This window comes from Octopus sinensis, linkage group LG6 (genome assembly GCF_006345805.1).
Source record: "Octopus sinensis linkage group LG6, ASM634580v1, whole genome shotgun sequence".
Taxonomy (NCBI): domain Eukaryota; kingdom Metazoa; phylum Mollusca; class Cephalopoda; order Octopoda; family Octopodidae; genus Octopus; species Octopus sinensis.
In genome coordinates this window covers 40,528,571-40,548,414 of record NC_043002.1, presented here as the reverse complement: position 1 = coordinate 40,548,414, position 19,844 = coordinate 40,528,571, and the positions used below count along the sequence as shown (strand labels likewise).

Genomic DNA, 19,844 nt, shown 5'->3' with positions numbered 1-19,844 from the left:
TTATCGAATTTAAGAATCCATCTTCACATATTTTTTAATTCAATTATTATAGTTTAATATTTTGCTACAACATTATGGCTATTTTGTAATAAGTCTTTTTTTTCCTTGTAACTTTCATAACTTTATTCAACCCTCACAATTTATTCCTAACTCCAGCTGCCATGACCAACCCGTAGATGATGGCTTGTGGGTGGATGTTATCCACCTTGACTCTGCAAAAGCCTTTAACTCTGTGTCACACAGACAACTTATGGCAAAGCTCTCTGAAACAGACATAAAGGTTAATCTTTATAATTGGTTGAAGTCTTTCATACTTAGTTGAAAAGAGTTACTCACAGTACTGGGACACGCTTCTGCACTTTATGCAATGCCAGGGATTTGTTTTTTGTCCCCTCTTATTTGTTTCATACATTAAAGAAATAGATGCCTGTGTTAAAATATGCAGATGGTTTTAAGTTGTGCCCAAGGTAAAAAGAATGGATACTATACATAATAGATTTTTCTTGCAATCTGGACTAAGCACAATACAATGCAGCAATGGATTGCTGACTACCAAATTAAGATGGCTGTAGACAGGTGCATCACTATGTATTTTGGGAGGAAAATCCTGAAACTTATCTGCTCCCTCCACAACACTAATCTTAAGAAGTCTGCTGGTGAGCATGACCTATGAATTATTGTTTACAATGATCTATGTTAAACAAGCTATATTTCTAAAATCACCAAAAAGGCCAAAGGTATCTAAGCATCATTCAGTAAGACTTTTGTCAGTAATTCACCAGTTATGTATTTAAAGCTGTATATGGATATGGTGCATCCACTCTTACAGTTTGCATCTTATATCAGAAACCCCCATCTTGTCCAGAATATCGATCTACTGGGAGCTGTACAGAGACATACAGTCAAACAAATGCCTCTGTCAATCACTAACCATATTTTGAATGTATTACTTCTCTGGGCACAGTTTCAGCATCTAGTTATTGACTTGTTAGAAACCCACAAGATTATCCACCATCCTTCCAACAACTTCAGTATTTAATTCAGTATCTCTACCACCTGTAAAGATGTATATAAAATCAAAACAGTGCAGCACCCATGACTTTTGAGGGCATTTTTTCACACCTAGAATTGTTGAGGCATAGAATAAATTGCTCGCATCAGTTGCTAGCTTCAGGACACTGCACCTTTCAAAGTTTCAATGCTTCCCAAAATTTACCAACACTACTACTAACATGCCTATGCACCCTTTCCTCTTTATGACTCCTTAAATGTTCACTTTTCTATCTTTTTTGTGCTTTATTCTGTGCACATACTCTTTTACTCTTTTCAGTCATTTGACTGTGGCCATGCTGGAGCACCACCTTTAGTCGAGCAAATCGATCCCAGGACTTATTCTTTGTAAGCCTAGTACTTATTCTATCGGTTTCTTTTTGCTGAACTGCTAAGTTACAGGGACATAAACACACCAGTATTGGCTGTCAAGCGATATTGGGGGAACAAACACAGACACACAAACATATACACACATATATTTATATACACATATATTTACACATATATATGTGTGTGTGTGTATGTTTCCATCTACAAAATCCACTCACAAGCCTTTGGTCGGCCCGAGGCTATAGTAGAAGATGCTTGCTCAAGGTGCCACCCAGTGGGATTGAACCCAGGACCATGTGGTTCGTAAGCAAGTTACTTACCACACAGCTGCTCCTATGCCTATACTTCTAACCTTCAACACTGGCTTTCTTTACTTGGCAACTAGTGTTGGTTCAGTAGTGTACTCATGACTTCACAGTTCAGCAGAAGAGATGGATATAGTAAGTGACAGACTTAAAACAAATTAGAACTATGGTCGATTTCTTTAACTATATTCTTCAAGGTGATGTCCTTGCATAGCTACACTCCAATGACTGTAACAAGTAAAAAGAAAAATTTTATTTTAAATGAGAGCGATTGTTAAAAGCAGAGACATTTATTGTTCAAATATAACATTATGCTACAATGAGATAAATGCTTTTAGTCTCTAAAATCTATTTTAAAATCTAATTACAACTCAATATTAGGCTAAATTCAGAATGCATTGAAAGATTTGGGTCTTCAAACACGTGACATATATTTCAATTAGAAAAGGTGTCTTTTGGGGAGAATTTTAGCTAGTGTATAAGTCTGTCCTGATTTCAGATAAATTCATTTTCTAATTTTTTTTTTTAAATAAAAGAGGTGTCTGATAGATATTGACATTGTAAATAATGATTACAGCTTGCTCACATTTAAAGAAATTTCTGTGTTGTGTTAATGGCAGCCTCGTGTCTAAACATTGGCTCTCAGAAATACAGATGATCATTAGGTCTAAGTCATGGGCTTGTCATTAACACTTTTATAATTGCTTTCTCTTATAAGAAAGGTGTAATTGTTGTGTAGGTCAGTCCTGATTTATCATCACTTGCATGGCCATTAACCCTCTAACTGCAAAATTAAATTTCACAATTATTTCAGTAATAATGCTAAAAATCTACCAAAAATTAGAATTGATGTTTTCTGCAATAAACTTGACATAACTCAACAAAAAATAATTTCAAACATGACATTCCTTAACAAAAGATGGATTGGTTTAATAAACCTACTTTTCACAGTTGAGAGTAATGAAATTTTGAATAGAGAGATCTAATTTCTGCAATAACAGTGTTAATCATGTATTAAAGTTTGCTTTGCAACTACAACATTCCATGTTTGATTCCACTGGAAAACATCTTGAGCCAGTGTTTACTATTATGATTGTAGTCCAAGAAAGACAGTTCTGCAATTTCTTGCTAAACAACCTTCACAAATGATTTGTTTATAGAGATCAAATGTGTGTATGTGCTGTACATTAGCTCACCCTCCATCAAATTGGTGTTGTCTAAATGTGTTGAAGTGATCACAGAGTAACATGAGATGAAGTGTTTTGCTCAAGAACAGCACCTAGTCCAGAAATTTAAACTACAATCTTGTGATTGTGAGAGCAACACCTTAACCACTAGGCCATGCACATTCGTGTTTACTACAAAAGTGTTAGGTTAACCTTTATCGTGTTGGTGAAATTTAGTAAATGGTAAAATGTGCAAAATCCTGTTGTATGTATGTATGTATGTATCCATCCATCCATCTATTCATCATTCATTTATTGGTTTTATATTGATAACATAACAGCAAGAAAACAGAAAAAAAAAGTAGGGGTGGTTTAACAAAGTTCTTTGTTAGATTTGTTCTGCCTCAAGTTACTCTCACCATCAGCATTGCAGTGAACTAGTGATTGGTTTGTTAGAAACTCTTAACCTATGATGTCATGGTTCAATAATTGCAACAAAATATTTTTTTAAATATGTGTTCCAGCCATGGCCAGCCAATGTTTTTATCAGGCACAGTACACTAACCAACTCATTACCCAGTGTATGTCTTTTTTTCTAAGACTGATGGGTGTGATTTGAGGAACGTTTGGCTGTTATTTCTAGCAAATCAAGCGGCTTCAAATAAGTTCTGTCATTGGATTGTCAGAAAAATTTGTTGCAGTGTCTTTATTTTGGAAATTACTTCAGATGTGTTTCTGTTTAGTATCGGCCAAATTTTTTTCATGAATAGTCAATGGGGCTAGTAAGATGCTAAACAACTCAGAATCATGTCTTGACCGTAAGCCTTACAGTCATTATATCAATTACCCTCAATTTACCTTGGTAAAATTAGAGATAAGTGGTTAATAGAGGTAGAGATGGGATTTAGCTGTAAAATCACTTGTTCCAAAAGATTAATACACAAAGTTTTCGGTTTTAATATTGTATTCTAGTTTAGAAAATGAACATTAAAGATATCTTAAGAAGTCTTGATTATGAAAGCTGATTATGGTTTCTGAAAAGAAATATTAATTATAAAGAGTTCTCTGATGAAACCAACAAAATTAAACTTAATGAAAATAGTAGACCTACTACAAAGAAATGTATACTCATTGTTCTATTCTTGTATTGGTTTCAATTTTCAGGACGGAATTGATTGAGGTAGATTTTCTAATTTAGATGTGCTTCCCATTGCCAGTCTTCACCTGTTTCCAAGCAATGTTATATTGTCATACAGCTAGACATGTTTTTCATGACAGACAAGAAATTAACAACCTTGCTTGTATAATGGTAATGCTTAACCATCACATAATGCCTAAATAAGGGTCCATACAAGCACACACACAAGCTTACACACACACATACATCATACATGCAACAGAGTTTTTTCAGTTTCTGTCTACCAAATCCAACACAAAGTTTTGGTCACCCTGGCACTATAGTAGAAGGTTTTCTACAGAAATTATTTCCAGCACTGATTTTTTGTTACAATGTTTCATATCCAAGATGTCAGAAGTAAACAAACAATGAAAAGAGCAAGATTCTTAATCACCCATCCACATCTGCACCTACATACATGTGTATATAGGCACAAGCATGGCTGTGTAGTAAGTAGCTTGCTTCCCAAGCACATGGTTCTGAGTTCAGTCCTACTGTGTGGCACCTTGGGCAAGTGTGGAACTATGGCCTCAGGTCATCCAAAACTTTGTAAGTGGATTTTGGTAGACAGAAACTGAAAGAAGCCCAATGTATATATATATATACAGCTGTAGAAACTCTGCCAGATCAAGATTGGAGCCTGGTACAGCCATCTGGTTCGCCAGTCCTCAGTCAAATCGTCCAACCCATGCTACCATGGAAAGTGGACGTTAAATGATGATGATGATGATATTTGTGTGTGTGTCTATGTTTGTCCCCTCTCCACCACTTGACAACTGGTGCTGATGTGTTTACATCCCTGTAACTTAGTGGTTTGGTAAGAGATTGATTGAATAAGTACTGGGCTTAGAAAGAATAAGTCTTGGGGTCACTTTCTACATCTAAGACCCTTTAAGGTGGTGCTCCAGCATAGCCCTAGTCAAATGACTGAAGCAAGTAAAAGAATATGTATATATATAATCCTTTAGGGTGTACATATTTTTGAATCATTTGAAAATTAATATTTCGTTCATATCTTTGAAAATGTTTATTGTTTTGTGTTCCAAATTTATATAATGTTTGCATGAATAATATATTTAATTCAGTATAAATTTCAATTGATTTCCTTTGATATTATCAGATTAATGGCAATTTTACTGAAATTTTTGGAGTGTACATACATCTGTGAGATACTGTATACATCCATCCATACATACATACATGCATACATGTATAGATAGATGCATGCATGGATGGATGCATGCATGCATGGAGAGGAAATTAGTCAGAAGAAATTGTTACACCCAATTCCTGGCCTGTGGTCAATACCTGCAAGGAAAATATAGATAGAGAGAGAACCAATAAATAGACTTCCATTTAAATCCCTACCACAGAGCAAATTTTACTAAAAGCAACTAAGGACTGGGTGATGGTATTGAACTGAATTATGTATATTTGGCCTACCTCACAATTAGGGAAAGTGGTATTGAGTATGGAGTAAAAAGTGTGTTCAAAATGCAATTGAGTTAACTGGGAATCAAAATTGGCTAGCCAATTCCACTTACAGAGCATTTACTCTGACTGTATGGTATTTGAACACCATTAGTGTTACCTCTTTTTCTTTAGTAGTTCTCTCTTGAGTATATAAAAAGTTAAAATGGATTAAAGAGAAAATTAATCTACTTTCCGTGTTAACATGCACTGACTAGTCTACAAATTTTGTTGATTTACATTTGAATTTCCTTTTGCATGTACATTACAGTGTAATTCAAGTGGATGTCCAATTTGTTTCTTGGGTTTTTTTAACTATATGTGTATAGGCACAGGTGTGGCTGGGTGGGTAAAAGGTTTGCTTCCCAATCACATGTTTTCAGGTTCAGTTCTGCTGCATAGCATCTTAGACAAATGTTTCTTTTACTATAGCCCTGGGCCAATCAATGCCTTGTTAGTGGTAGGCCAAAAATGCCAATATCACCACACAGTCCTCCCTCTCCTTTATCATTACCATTGCATTCCCTCTTTCCATCACCTTCTATTCCTCCCTACCAAATACACACAGAACTGCCCACATACCCCAGTCACCCTTTTGATTAGTGAAAATTAATCAACATCCTTCGGTTATAAATTCATTACTTCCAATGTTAGTACCAAATCACCAGAAGAAATGAGCACATGAACTATGATCTGCCCGATGTCCATGGATACTATGGACTGTACTGTAATCATCCTAGGAATACGGCCTATGATCATAAGAAGCATGTGATTTGCAGAAATGCGCATAGTGATACATTAAAATATTTATAAATTCCATTGATGGATTATTATTATTATTATTACTATATTATCATACATTATATCAGCACAGCTCGGTACAAACCCATAAAACTGCTATTGCAAGTTGGTATCATTAGGTTGTAACTGATATAATAAAATAAGAGCTTTTATATGCCTACTCAAAACCATTCCCCATAAATGAACTTAAAGGAGATATATATATATATTGTGACCAAGACCTTTGGTGATATGCTCTGCTTAAGAGGACTTGTCGAGCCAAGTGCACCCATGTTGGTGGCACATAAATAAAAGCAACCTTCGAATGTTGGGCCTCATGGAGGCAAAGTGGCTGAGTACCTTTCGAGTGTTGGGCCTCACAGAGGTAAAGTGGCTGAGTTCCTTTCAAGCTTTGGGCCTCATAGAAGCAATGACCAAGACCTTTGGCATTATGTTGTGCTTGAGAAGACCCATCAAGCTGAGAAAAATTGCAGTCATAGCAGCTACTGGTGTTACACAAATAGCACCTGTGCCGGTGGCACGTGAAAGCACCCATTACACTTTCGAAGTGGTCAACATTAGGAAGGGAATCCAGCCATAGAAAACCATGCCAAATCAGACTGGATCCTGGCACAGCCTTCCAGTGTGCCAGCCCAGTCAAACCATCCAACCCATGCCAGCATGGGCAACGGACATTAAATAACGACGATAATTATGATGATTATATATATATATATATAAAACACAAAAGTGGTGGGGTTCCAACACATTTCCCTATATATATATATATATATATAGGAATAAAAAATGGAGTCAACGCAGGTTTAAACAAGTATTTTTTCTTTCTACATATGTTTCAAAAATTCCACTGATACTTATTCAAAAGAATAAAAGGTATAAACAATGCAATCTTCTCTTCGGGAAAGTGAAAAAACGAAACTTGTCAATATGACATTTTAGCAAAAAATGATGGATTCGTATAGGGATAGACAGAACGCTATTAATATTGTTTAAAAAAACGTTATATGATATAACGTCATAAGTAGCTAACAGAAAGAGTAGGGATATTAATAGTGAATGTTAAATATAAAGGAAATTAAAGTCTAAACTATATATAATGATAGAGACTACTTATATGCACTAAAAGTATGCTTTTGCCAATGTTTACATCTGTATGCTCGTTCTATAACCGTGTTTACTAGAGTATTTTTAGAAAAAATAATGAAAAATAGCTCAGAATTGCAGAGAAGACAGAATTTCTTGCCTTTGTCATATGGTATCGAAATTGAGAGGATCAACCATTCCAAATGAAATTGTTCATTGTGGTCTTTTAAATTCCAAATCAGTTTGCTGAGACCGGTACTATTCCGTTTATTTCTATCTCTAAATGTTGAGTAATGGATAGAAATTCTCTTAGATAACTCTAACGATGTGCTTCCAATGTAAAATCGTACTTTATTACGAGTACTGATTATACATTGGTATATAGAATTTTTAATCTTAGAGTTACTTGACATAAATTTAATTCTATTGGGATTGACTTCAGATACAATAACCTTGTTATTAATATTTCTAGAGGGTTGGATGGTAGTAGCTAAATTAATGTTAGTATTAGTAAATGTATTAGTAACCACTAGGCCATGTGCCTTCACTGTGTGTGTGTGTGTGTGTATGCATTAAAATACATTAAAATATTTATAAATTCCATCTTTGAATTATTATTATTGTTATTATTTGTATTATTATTATTATTATTATTAGTAGTAGTAGTAGTAGTATCATAGATGTCACACAGTATACAATATCATGAGGTTGTTGAGGATATTGTATCTGCAGGGGGTTTGTACTGTTTGTCAAGTCACAGCAAGGCCCTCAGTCAGACTGTACTTTGCGCAATATACATGCTGTTCCAAGTAGTGCCGACTTTTGCAATACATCTAGATTGTAGGGTATCTCTTAGGTTTTCAGAAGTTTTTTGCAGATTGGATGGTATTGAACTCAATGCTCCAATGACAATAGGGATAACCTTTATGTTCAACTCTCAGCTGCACATCTTAGTGATCTCAGTTCTCGGGTCTCCATATTTATCAATTTTTTCCCTTTCTTTCATGATATGTTGATTTCCTGGTACTGCTACATCGATTAGTAGGCATTCTTTGTCCCTACTGAATTATTGTTATTATTATTATCATCATCATCATCATCATTATATAAGGTGGAATCATTAGTTTGCCAAACAAAATGTTTAGAGGCATTTTGTCCATCTTTATGTTCTCGGTTCAAATTCTGCTTAGGTCACCATCATTGCAAGCAATGTCCTTCACTTTGTCTGTCTTTACATTCTGAGTTCAACTTTGCCTTTCATCCTTTTGCGGCAGTAAATCAAGTACCAGTTGAGCACTTGTGTCAATGTAATCAACTAGTCCCCTTCTCCAAAATTTCTGGCCTTGTGCCTATAGAATTATATATATATATATATATATATATATATATATATATGCATGTATGTATCTGTGGCTCAGTGGTTAGGCATGTGGCTCAGTGGTTAGAGCGTCGAACTTACGATCGTGAGGTTGTGAGCTCGAATCCCAGACCGGGCTGCGTGTTGTGTTCTTGAGCAAGACACTTTATTTCACGTTGCTCCAGTTCACTCAGCTGTAGAAATGAGTTGCGACGTCACAGGTGCCAAGCTGTATCGGCCCTTGCCTTTCCCTTGAACATCGGTGACGTGGAGAGGGGAGGCCGGTATGCATGGGCGACTGCTGGTCTTCCATAAAACAACCTTGCCCAGACTTGTGCCTCAGAGGGTAACTCTCTAGTGCAAACCCATGGTCAGTGTCTGACCGAAGGGGGTCACCATGTATCTGTCTCCTTTCCTTGACATCTCATGATAGTTGTAAATGAGTGTCATCATCATGCATGCAATGTCCTTCATTTCCAATCTTCCATGAAAACATGTCTGGATTAGGGTAATCATTATCTTACTTGGAAACAGATTAGAGTTGGCAACAGGAAGGGCATCCAACCATAGAAAATTTATCTCACCAAATTCTGTCCAACCCATGCAAGAATAGAAAAGAGAACATTAAATGATGATGATGTATCCTTGCACCAGACAGAAGTCAAATCCATTTTTGTTATTTTCTTATATAATAAACAATGATTCATTAATCCAGAAGCTTAATTGATCAGTTTTATCCACATTCTTATATTATAAAAAATACCATTTGTTTTAACTTATAATATGTACACACACACATACACAATGAACATCTTTAAGTTTCTGTCTACCAAACACATTCACAAGGCTTTGGTCAGCCTGGGGCTATAGTAGAAGACATTTGCCCATGGTGTTACACACTGGAACTGAACCTGAAACTACATGGTTAGGAAGAAGAAGCAAGCTTCTTAACAACATACCCACATCAGCACCTATGTTATTTAATCAATAAGTACAAATGAGCAACTTTTTATCAGTCTCATATTAGTTGTGAATCTGAGACATTTCTGGAATCTTTAATTAACCCAACTACTCTAACACAACTGTACTACTACAACCACCACCAACACCAACACCATCTCTTCTACTACTGATTAGGAGGGAAATCCACATGTGAAACATGTTAAGTCTAAACTTCTTTGATGTCGTATTTATTAGACTCTGCTTATATCTTTATATATTGATTATTACATAATTGTTAATTACAAACAGCATAAAGAGGAAGAAAATAATGTTCATCCCTCCTATTAATAAATTATTCTTATTTTCATTAATAATAATAAAAATAAAAGCAAACCATCATTTAACTGTATATCTCCCTTCAGCTTCATCATCCTTAGTTATAGACTTATCAGTTATGTATGAGTATGTATGTCCTTGCATGCATGCACATAGACACACATATGTGAATATATATTGTTTAAATTGTATGCGTTTCCGATAATGGTGAAGCAGTTAACTTAATACTCTAATAATATATATTTACTCAGCATAATTTATTGAGGACTTTTCTTTGAGCATTATACCATGTCAATCATAATAACAATTTCAGAAGCTTTACATATATAACCATATGACTACAAACATGCTGTTTGTGAAATTTTTCATTCCCTGGACTTTTATGTTTTTCTTTCTGATGAAGAGCTATGCTCAAAATGTTAAAAACCTACTCTTCATTCTACTTTTCCAAAGCATTAAACTAATACATTCCATCCTCTTGTTGTTTTGTTTTTAGCTGTTTTTAATGTTCAATTGTTTGTTCAAGTTTTAATATTCAATTTGACTATATCATCATCATCAGCATCATTATCATCGTTTAACATCTGCTTTCCATGCTAGCATGGGTTGGATGGTTTAACTGAGGACTAGCAAGCCAGGAAGATGCACCAGGCTCCAATCTGTTCTACCGCTAGATGCCCTTCCTAACACCAACATCTCCAAGAGTGTAGTGGGTGCTTTTCATGTGCTACCAGCACAGGAGCCAATCAGGCAGCACTAGCATCGACCACGCTTGAATGGTGCTTTTTATGTGTTACCAGCACAACAGCCGGTCAGGTAGCACTGGCATCAGCTACGCTCAATTGATGCTTTTCTGTGCCAGCCAGGCAGCACTAGCATCGTCCACAACTAGGATTTCACTTGACTCAACAGGTCTTCTCAAGCACAGCATATTGCATGACAATTGAAGGGTACTTTTAAACAGGCCAGTTATGCAACACTGGCATCAGCCATGGCTACGCACCCACTTGGCTTGCCAGGTCTTCTCAAGCACAGCATATCTCCAAAGGTCTTGGTCACTTGTCATTACCTCAGTGAGGCCCAACATTCAAAGGTCATGCTTCACCACCTCATCCCATGTCTTCCTGGGTCCTACCTTTTCCACAGGTTCCTTCCACTGTTAGGGTGTAATACTTCTTCAAACAGCTGTCCTCATTCATACGCAGCACATGACCATACCAATGCACTTGTCTCTCTTGCACTCCACATCTGATGCTTCTTATCTCCAACTTCCCTTTCAGGGTGCTTACACTCTGTTGTGTATGCACACTGACATTACACATCCAGCAGAGCACACTAGCTTCCTTTCTTTCAAGCCTACACATGTCCTCAGCAGTCACAGACCTTGTTTCACTGCCATGTGGCATGACTGTTTATACACATGCATCATACAGTCTACCTTTTACGCTGAGTGAGAGGCCTTTTCTTACCAACAATAATTATTATTCTAGAAGCTACGCTCTCAGAGCATCCACACCAGCTACTGACTTGCTCACCTAGGTAACGGAAGTTATCAACTACTTCTATTTTTCCCCCAGGCATGTAATAGAATCTGTTTTCTGTACATCTTCAGTGTTTATTGCCCCTGTGCATCTGCCAAACACAAAAACTATCTTCCTGGTTAACCTTCCTTTGATATTGCTGCACCTCTTATGTGTCCATAGTTATGTTTCTGAGTACATCTTTTTCTACAGATTGATCAGGACCATCTACCTGAAGGGATCTGTGATTTGTCTTCCTTTCTACTTACTAAGACTTTGGTTTTTGCTAGATTGACTCTAAGGCTGTTCTATTCTAGATCTTGCTTCCACACCTGAAGCATCTTCTCTAGATCTGGTAGTGACTCAGCTATTAGAGCAAGGTCATCAGCATAGAGGAGCTCACAGGAGCAGCTTGTCTTGAATTCATCTGTTATTGTCTGGAGGACTATGATGAACAAGAGGGGGCTGAGGACTGATCCTTGGTGAACCACTACTATCTGGAATGCTTCACTATACTCATTGCCAACCCTCACCTTACTGGCAGCATCCCTGCACATGGCTTGTACATCAGATCTACTTTTTATTGATAGTTGCAATGGTTGAGTTTCTGGTAAAAGATAGGTTGATAACTTGAGGTCTCTTCTTTCCACTTGAAAGGAAGTATGCAAATCATTTCCAAATTATGGTTCTAATCAGTTTAAGTAAAAATTATATTATGAAAAAAATTGAACAACATTCCAACAAAACTATAGACCTTTTAATTTAACATTATCAGACAACATACTAACAAAACTGGAGACTTTTCATCTAACATTGTTATTATTGAATTATAACTTTGTGAATAGAATTCTACGATTTTATTAAAAACATTTTCCTGGAGAATTTGACTTGGTAAAGATCTCAATATGCACTTTGAAAATGAAATATGTAAGTGGAACAGTAAAAATATGCAAGACTATTTAAAAAGTGTTGTCTGAATTCCAGTGTTGGAATGATGTTTCTTTGTTATAAGTCTGCTCTGTCTTTAAAGGAAGAATTCACAGAATAACTAGAGAAAGATACCATATACACATAGTTTATATATATATATAATATATATATATATATATATATATATATATATATATGTAATTATGTTTGTATGCATGCATACATAAATATAAACAAATATATTACTTTTATAACCCAAATTCCCTTCTTTCTCTGCCTTTTATTTTGTTTTATTCGCAGAAATCAGTGATATTGTACTGTTACAAATACTCCATTCCTAATGTTCTCTTAGCATCAATATTAGTGTTGCTTTCTTATGAGTACAATACTGTCTTTCATTTGCTATCAATCTAAAATGAAGTAATCAAAATGGATTTGGTCTGCAAACACTGAGTAATTTGTCACTAATATCTTAAATGCTTTTGTCAGAGCAAGGAAATTGAAAGTACTTGAGGGCAATAATTTATTTCTAATTTTCGTTCATTGAAAATTTTCTCCAAATTATGTTTGTGAGATTTCTTAATTTGGACCATTTTCTTTCATTTTGTTTTTGAGATTTTAGTAATAGATGATTTTTATATTTTTGATTTTTGGTTTATCTTTTTTCATTTTCCATTTGTTTTTACTGTTTATTTTTTATCATTCTGAGGAAACTTCATATCATATTCAAATTAAGAGAGTTAAATTATACTTTAGAATAATTGCAATTTGACTTTCAGAAAATATCTTAGAGGGGATATGTTTTGTTTGTTTTTAAATTTATTATTATAATAGTTTTATCAAAGCAGAGAGAATATAATGTGCTATATTTCTTTTAGCCAAATGTTATAAAAAAGGTCTGCATGCATACACTACATGCATATATGATGGGCTTTTTTTCAATTACTGTCTACCAAATTCTCTCACAAGGCTTTGTTTATTTAAAACTCTTCAAACTCTGTATGGCACTGTCCCATGATTGAAAGAAAAAAAAGATTAACATACATGTGTGAAAATATATATATATATATATTTTATATATAGAGGGCATTATACATACATATATATATATATATATATATACAGAAAATAGGAGAGAGCTAGATATGCTCAGTATAGAAAACACATAATAGTGCTCAAATGATTTTGGTCTTTAGCTCTGAATTCTTCATCCAGGACTTGGTCCATGGCATCAAAAGGGCTATAAAAGAGATCCAAGATAAGCTGATATGGAAATACAATGCAGGTAAACACAATTAGGCTTGACACATATAAATATACATGTGCACACACACATACACACACACATATATCCACATATATTCAGAAAGATAAACACATACATACATATAAAGAAGGCACTAGAGATCGATATTGATTAAGAAAATAAAAGTCCAGATGTAAATTATTTCAAGTGTAGAATACTCAATGAATGGTGAAGTCATATAAAATATAAATACTGAAAAGAATTGGAATGTTGTCTCTAAAATCATTAAAATAATGTACAGACTTTAAAATTACAGAAAAATTAGCTGTGACATTGATTATAAAATGTGATCAGAAATAAATATATTTTAAGGACTTTGAAACCTAATTTTGATATTTAGATATTTTTTGATACTTTTGATTAAAAAGAAAATATGGGTTTTTATTTTGGAACCTACATTGCTCATAGAAATAGGTATAAACAGATCTATGGTAAGTTTAACAATGCATTTCAAACCATACTTCATACAAATTCCTTGCTTACAAGTATTCTTGCTTCATTATTTACCAGTTAAAGACAGAGATGAAACATCCTGAATTTCTCGTAATTTTTCCTGTATCATCTTAATTAATAACCCTTTCTACTGAAGGCACAAAACTTGAAATTTTGCAGTGGGGAGGAGGGTTAAGTCAATTACATCAAGCCCAGTGTTTCAGTGGTACTTAATATATCAACTCCAAAAGGATGAAAGGCAGAGTCGACCGCGGCAGAATGAACATAACAGCAGACAAAATACCACTAAGCATTTTGCCCGGCATGCTAACGATTCCGCCAGCTTGCCACCTTACCTTAATAATATATGTATATTGAACCCATAATATATGTATATTTGCCAGAAGGCAGCAAGCTGATAGAATTGTTAGCACACCGGGCGAAATGCTTAATGGTATTTTGTCTACCACTACATTCTGAGTTCAAATTCCACCAAAGTTAACTTTGCCTTTCATCCTTTTGGGGTCGATTAAATAAGTACCAGTTACGCACTGGGGTCGATGTAATCAACTTAATCCATTTGTCTGTCCTTGTTTGTCCCCTCTATGTTTAGCCCCTTGTGGACAATAAAGAATTAAATATATGTATATTCAACCCAGTAGTTCCTTCATATTGTTAACCTTCTTTTAGGATTCACTTATATGTACCTCCTTGTAACTTGAAATTATACTTTGACACATCTTCTTCACCACCTTCTCTCTCTCTCTCTATCTCTCTCTCTCTCCTTTTCTAATTGGGGTCACCATGTATCTCCTCTGCTGCAAGGCACCTATTTCTGTCCCTCTATGATACCCTAGCTGCTCATCACCTGGCACAAAGCTTCCTCCTTCAATATTACTACCCATGCCCATTCATTTGAGGGCTCTTGTTCCCTAGATCAACCTTGATTGAGCAGATTTAGGATGAAAAGCATTCCTAGCTATGACCATCCCATCTTTTCAAAACTATGTCTTGGATGCATTACCTAAAGTGTACTGCCATTTCCTGAATCAGTGAGATTTAAGGGATATTTCACTGCTATTTCCTTAATAGGTTAATTGTCCCATATTGGTGTTAATGGTGATCTTACTACTGTTGATGTTGCAACTTGTTTCATTTCTTAAACTAAACATTATTTAAATTCCAGTAGATATCAGTTTACATCTGAGAGAGCTTCTCTCCTAATTTCTCCCTGGCTGCATCTTGCCTCTCTTTTTCATTAATGCCAGAAACATAGAGATCGTGCTTTTGGGTATGCCTTCAATCTCAGGCTGTAGTGTACACACACATGCATGTGCACACTCACACACACTCTATGAATGAGCACCACTTTGCCATGGCAAGCGTCCTCTTCAAATGCAATTCCCAGGTATTGCTGTGTAGATAAGAATCTTGCTTTGCAACTACATGATCTCCGGTTAAGTGCTACTGTATGGCACCTTGAGCAAGTGTCTTCTACTATATAGCCCTAGGCTAAACAATACCTTGTGAGTAAATTTGGTAGATAAAAAGCATCCAGTCCGACTGTTAAGTGATTGGCATTTGGAAGGGCATTCAGCTGTAAAAACCATTCCAAAACTGATCTCACTTGTGCTCATGCCATGGAAAAAGCACTCAGTCCACTCTGCTGGGTGTTTGGTGCTGGGGCACTGCCATGAAGAACTTTTTATTTTTTTATAAGCCTACTACTTATTCTATCATATTTTTTTTTGCCAATTGTCTAAGTTACAGGGTTGTAAACACACCAACACCAGTTGTCAAGCAATGGTGGGGGACAAACATGGACATAAAGGAACACACACACACATACACATATATTCAGTGGGCTGCTTTCTGTCTACCAAATCCACGTACAAGGCTTTGGTCAGCCCAAGTTTATAGTAGAAGACATTTGCCCAAAGTGCTTATGCTGTGGAACTGAACCCAAAACCATGTGGTTAGGAAGCAACCTTCTTACCTCACAGCCACGCCTGGTCTCTGATACTGAACAGCTAGGTTACAGAGATATAAACAAACACACACAAACACACTTTATATACATTTGTGTGTTTGTTTGTTTGTTTGTTTAAGGTCCTGTGACTTAACATCAGAGAACAACAAAATATATACCTAACTTAAATATTAAGTATCGAGCTAGATTTTTTTGATGAAAAATCATTTTAAGGTGGTGCTCCAGCATGGCTGTAATCCAATGACTGAAACAAGTAAAAGATAAAAGCTAATCCTAACATTAGGTACCAAACTAAATAAAGGTAGTTATACATTCCTTCTGTCACCAACTCAACTATTTGGTATGTATTATGACATGAGACTTAATAGTGCATTTGTAATTAAACAGTAATGTCTAAAAATAAACTGAACTTTACTGAAGAACTTTTCCAAAGTTTTGACAACATTATGGTAATTACTAAACTAGAAATGATTCTCATTATATATTTTTGTTATATATTACTTCTTGTTATAAATTACTTTTTTGTTTTAAATTTTAGATCAGAATATTCAACTATGCTAAAAATGTAATAGCTCCAGCTATAAAGATATTTAATTTCTTTTAAAATACTCAGTAATTCTAACAGATTTGCTTTTATCATATTCTAATTTCTTTCCTTTGCTTTTTTTTCTTGGTGGAAAATTTGAACATTTGCATATTATCACAAAATGGTAAGCAAAGGAAACTGATAGAGCATTGTGGATATTTTAAATGGTATCAAGCGTGATATTGATGTGTCTTGGTATATGTCATTGTTTGATAGGATAGTTTCTCAACAAATCAACCAAATCAAAAAGTGGCTTACCTAATTTAAATGATATGTTGGAAACCTGTCAGCTATCATCATCATCATCATCATATACAAACCATGTTCTGTTCATTTCAATCTAAAGGTTATAATGTTTCCCCACCACCACCACCACCATCTCATTACACTAGTTAAATTTCAGCCTCCTTATTGGCAGAACCATTTAAGTTAAGATCGATATTCCAGCTCTTTGGATAAATAAATAACCCACATCAAACAGCAGAGAAAAGCAAAAGTAATAGCTACTTCTTTATTCTTTTTTTTTTTTTTAATGGGCTTGGCACTTTAGCAAAGATGTCTTTTAATGTACTTTCATTCTTTATGCATTTTTATTCTGAACTAATGTCTTCCCAATATATATGTATATATATATATATATATATATATATATATGCATATATGTGTGTATGTGTTTGTGTGTGTGTTAAATGTCTGCACGAGATTATGTGCACACAAACACTCACACACACATACACACACACACACACACATGTGCATTTGAAAGGCCACATACAAATTTACAAATCAGTACATTTCTGAATATGCATTTGACTGTTTATATATCTGTCTGTCCATTCATGTATGTATGTGTGTGTGTCTAGTGTATTCATATATGTAGTTGTATATCTGTATTCATAAAAATGTATCAGAGGCACATGTATCATATGTGTATGTGTATAATTATATATGTATTTAATGTTTAGTAGAGGATATTATATCTATATACATACATACATACGTACGTACACATACACATGCATGAGGATATATTTAGGTTTATAAATATGGAAAGAATCTCAGAAGACCGCCTATTTAATTAATTATTCTTAAAGTATTAGATTGGGTTTTTTTTGTTGTTGCTTTTTTATTTAAGGGATGAATAATAACACATTCAGTTCAGTTGATCCTTGTTTTGTCATGAAATATTAGATCAACATTTGCAAAATACAAACTAAGTCCAAATTAGATAGTATAAAGCGGTGGGGTTTCAACCATTTTTTTATCTGTGGACATTTTTGATTATTATTTTATTCTGGTGGACCCCCATAGCCATTCAATATTTTAAAACTAGTTTCACAGATACTTCTTTCAAAATTCCTATTTTATTTTTCACACATTAACTTGTGTAAGTTGAACTATGTAAAATGTTAGAGAAGGAAACCAAGCTGTTTCTTGCAATACTTACCAAAACATACATCTAAAGCAAAATTTTTTCAGGGGCCCTTAAAGTACTGTTGTGGATCCCCAATTTACTATTTCGTTGCATGGACCCCCAAAAATCTTATATGAACCTTCAGGGGCCATATGAGCCCTGGTTGAGAATCACTGGTATTAAGCAATTTTTTCTACTAGTCTTCCACAGTACTTTGGCAATACTTATGCATGCTTTGCAAGATTATCTCAATTTATAACCATGTCCTATAATAGAATAAGAACATTAATAAAATTTCAAAAATTAACCTACTAAAAGTTTAACTATTAATGCTACCACAACTTAAATTATACTATTTAACCATTGCTATTGTTAAGATGTTGAAACATTGTAATGCACCAAGTATGTGTGGAAGATTACATCTGTCAATTTTGTGACTCTGATTATTTACAGCTTTGATTTTAACTTAGATTTTAACTTTGATTATAACTTAGGTTCATTCATCCTCATTATCATCATCATTTAACGTCCGCCTTCCATGCTGGTATGGGTGGGATGGTTTGACAAGAACCTGCCAGGTAGAAGCCTGCACCAGACTTCTGTAACTGTTTTGGCAGGATTTTTACAGCTAGATGCCCTTCCTAACACTAACCACTCAGCAGAGTGAACTTAATGCTTTTTAGTTGGCACCTGCACCTGCAGACAGGGTCACTAAGTACTTGCAAGATAAAGAGAAAAAAGCTCTTTCGAGGGGCAAGAGAGCATTGGAGGAGGTGATCTTGTGTCAGATGATGAAAAGTTATAGTGAGGCAGAGAGATGGAAACAGGGGTCTTGCTGTATAGGAGGTACAAGGTTACCCAGCTGAGGAGAGAGAGAGAGAGAGAGAGCAGAAATGAAGACAGAGACAGGTGCGCTGCTGCAAAGGAAATACATGGTTACCCAACCTGAGGGAAGTGAAGGAGAAGGAGAGAGACAGACAGCAGGATAGAGATGGTGGCAAAGTGCCAGGCATATGCAATGATACAGTGAGACAGGGTGTGGGTGGAACATGCAGTTGGAAGCTAGTGGATGGCAATGATACAGTGGCAGAGGGCCAAGAGACAGGATTGAGGAGTGGGAGGTAAACCTAGTACTTGACATGGAAATGTGGGGAAGAGAAAAGATGTAGTTTGGTTTGTTGTGGTAGAGTGTGTGAGAAGTTTTTTTGTTATGTGTAGGTGAGACACTTCTAGAAATCAGTTTTGCTGATGTGGGCAGGTCTTCTCAAGTACTTCATATCACCAGACATCTCAGTCCAGTGTCATTTTCTCTGTGAGGCCCAACATCCTGAGATTGGACCTTACCACCTCATCCCACATCTTCCTGGGTCTCCCTCTTCTGCAGGTACCCTCTACTTTCAGTGATCGGCACTTCTTTATGCAGCTGTCCTCATTCAGACACATCTCATATCCAAACCAACTTAGTCTTCTCTCTTGCATGCTACATTTGATTCCTCTTATGCCCAACTTTTCTCTCAATACATTTGCACTTTGTTGTACATGCACACTGACATTGCATACCCAACAGAGCATACTACCTTCCTTTCTCTCCAGTCTACACATGTCTTCTGCATTCAGAGCCCATGTCTCACTAACATGGAGTTATA

General features: G+C 35.4%; 1 protein-coding gene and 1 long non-coding RNA gene across 5 annotated transcripts in view; both read left to right on the top strand.

The window, feature by feature from the left end:
- Window positions 1–19,844, top strand: part of LOC115213094 (copine-8) — a 266,723-nt gene that overhangs the window by 179,734 nt on the left and 67,145 nt on the right. The window lies entirely within an intron of this gene.
- Window positions 1,972–19,279, top strand: LOC118763892. Its single transcript, XR_004999651.1, has 3 exons — window positions 1,972–1,983; window positions 6,806–6,810; window positions 18,972–19,279. It is a non-coding gene; the product is annotated as an uncharacterized LOC118763892 (long non-coding RNA).